This window comes from Hyla sarda, chromosome 8 (assembly GCF_029499605.1).
Source record: "Hyla sarda isolate aHylSar1 chromosome 8, aHylSar1.hap1, whole genome shotgun sequence".
In the NCBI taxonomy this organism is placed as follows: domain Eukaryota; kingdom Metazoa; phylum Chordata; class Amphibia; order Anura; family Hylidae; genus Hyla; species Hyla sarda.
This window is the reverse complement of record NC_079196.1, coordinates 211,442,225-211,445,181: the sequence shown is the minus strand read 5'-3', so window position 1 is coordinate 211,445,181 and position 2,957 is coordinate 211,442,225.

Genomic DNA, 2,957 nt, shown 5'->3' with positions numbered 1-2,957 from the left:
CTCATTCAGAGTTTACTTTATTTTCATGACTATGAATATTGTAGATTCACACTGAAGGCATCAAAACTATGAATTATCACATGTGGGATTATAGACATAACAAAAAAGTGTGAAACAACTGAAAATATGTCATATTCTAGGCTCTTCCTTTTGCTTTGATTCCTGCTTTGCACATTCATTCTCTTGATGAGCTTCCAGAGGTAGTCACCTGAAATGGTCTTCCAACAGTCTTGAAGGAGTTCCCATGATGCTTAGCACTTGTTGGCCCTTTTTGCCTTCACTCTGCGGTCCAGCTCACCCCAAACCATCTGGATTGGGTTCAGGTCCGGTGACTGTGGAGGCCAGGTCATCTGGCAGCGCAGCACCCCATCACTCTCCTTCTTGGTCACATAGTCCTTACACAGCCTGAAGGTGTTTGGGGTCATTGTCCTGTTGAAAAATAAATGATGGTCCAACTAAGCACAAACCGGATGGAATAGCAGCCGCTGCCAGATGCTGTGGTAGACATGCTGGGTCAGTATGCCTTCAATTTGGAATAAATCCCCAACAGTGTCACCAGCAAAGCCCCCCCCCCCCCACACCAGCACACCTCCTCCCCCACACCATCACACCTCCTCCCCCACACCAGCACACCTCCTCCCCCACACCATCACACCTCCTCCTCCACACCATCACACCTTCTCCCCCACACCAGCACACCTCCTCCCCCACACCAGCACACCTCCTCCTTCACACCTCCTCCTCCACACCAGCACACATCCTCCTCCACACCAGCACACCTCCTCCTCCACACCATCACACCTCCTCCTCCACACCATCACACCTCCTCCTCCACATCATCACACCTCCTCCTCCACACCATCACACCTCCTCCTCCACACCATCATACCTCCTCCTCCACACCAGCAAACCTCCTCCTCAATACCATCACACCTCCTCCTCCACACCATCACACCTCCTCCTCCACACCATCACACCTCCTCCTCCACACCAGCAAACCTCCTCCTCCACACCATCACACCTCCTCCTCCTCCTCCACACCATCACACCTCCTCCTCCACACCAGCACACCTGTGAAGTGAAAACCATTTCAGGTGACTACCTCTTGAAGCTCAACAAGAGAATGCCATGGGTGTGCAAAGCAGTAATCAAAGCAAAAGTTGGCTACTTTGATGAACCTAGAATATGACATATTTTCACACTTTTTTGTTATGTCTATAATCCCACATGTGATAATTCATAGTTTTGATGCCTTCAGTGTGAATCTACAATATTCATAGTCATGAAAAGAAAGAAAACTCTGAATGAGAAGGTGTCCAAACTTTTGGTCTGTACTGTACTTAGTCCTGGTGCTGATTTGCATGGGCCTGACTGGCTGGTTACCACTAGAGATGAGCGAACTTACAGTAAATTCGATTCGTCACGAACTTCTCGGCTCGGCAGTTGATGACTTTAGTCTGCATAAATTAGTTCAGCTTTCCGGTGCTCCGATGGGCTGGAAAAGGTGGATACAGTCCTAGGAGACTCTTTCCTAGGACTGTATCTCCCCTTTCCATCCCACCGGAGCACAGGAAAGCTGAACTAATTTATGCAGGAAAAGTCATCAACTGCCGAGCTGAGAAGTTCGTGACGAATCGAATTTACTGTAAGTTCGCTCATCACTAGTTACCACCTTTCACATGTTGGTCACTAAAATATAGGACAAAGTTTGGTTTTTGGAAAGCTGGAGCCATTTCCTAAAGCCGTGTTGCCCAACCAGGGTGCCTTCAGCTGTTGCAAAACTACAACGCCCAGCATGCCCGGACAGCCAACGGCTGTCCGGGCATGCTGGGAGTTGTAGTTTTGCAACAACTGGAGGCACCCTGGCTGGCAAACATGGCCTTAAAGGGTGTGTATTTGGCAAAAAGTCTTGTGTGTTTACAGCTCCTAAGCAGACCCCAGTGTCTCCATGGTTACAGACTACAAACAAACCTTGTGTAGTCTGATCTGGCAGTCACAGGTTAAAATGACCATAGGAGGACGCAATGATTTCAATGGGATCGGCAGAACTTCTTATGGGCATGGGACCTCTTATCTCTCCCTGATCCCTTTGTTTTTAGTAAACTAAGGTGTCTGACAGCAGCTTTCACTCCTTTAGAGTGGGTTCACACGAGTGGATTTTCTGCTGCAGATTTGCTTGAGCAGATTTTGCTGCCCATTAAAATTAATGGGCAGCAAAATCTGCAGCAGCAAATCTGCTGCAGATCTGCAGCAAAAATATACACATGTGGACGCACCCTTAGGCCCCTTTCACACTAAAAAAATTACTCAGTTTTAAAGATCCGTACGAAGTTCCGTCGGAAAATCAGCTGTAAAACAGCAGTTACGAAATCCTATACGGCCCTTAGAAAATCCCATTATAGTCTATGGGATTTTTCTAATAGCCATTTTAACCCGTTATAGCCCGTTATTAATAACACTATTTCTCACGTTACTATCTTCCGTCACAAAATAACGGGTTAAAACGGCTATTAGAAAAATCCCACAGACTATAATGGGATTTTCTAACGGCCGTATAGGATTTCGTAACTGCTGTTTTACAGCCGATTTTCTGACGGAACTTCGTACGGATCTTTAAAACTGAGTAATTTTGTAGTGTGGAAGAAGCCTGAGGGTGCGTTCACACGCTATTAGTTCTTGCGGGTTTTCCGCTGCGTATTTGAAAGTGGGCGGGCTCTTCTCGGCTGTCCGTAGCAGATTTTCCGCGGCGTAAATTCCGCTGCGGAAAATCCGCCGCAGTCCCTACTGACTTCAATGGGGCTTGCGGGGGATTTTCTGCAGCGTAAATTCCTCCGTGGAAAATCTGCCGCAGACAGCCGAGAAGAGCCCGCCCCCTTTCAAATACGCAGCGGAAAACCCGCAAGAACAAATAGTGTGTGAACGCATCCTAAGAGTACATGCATGCTCAGCCAAGTCAG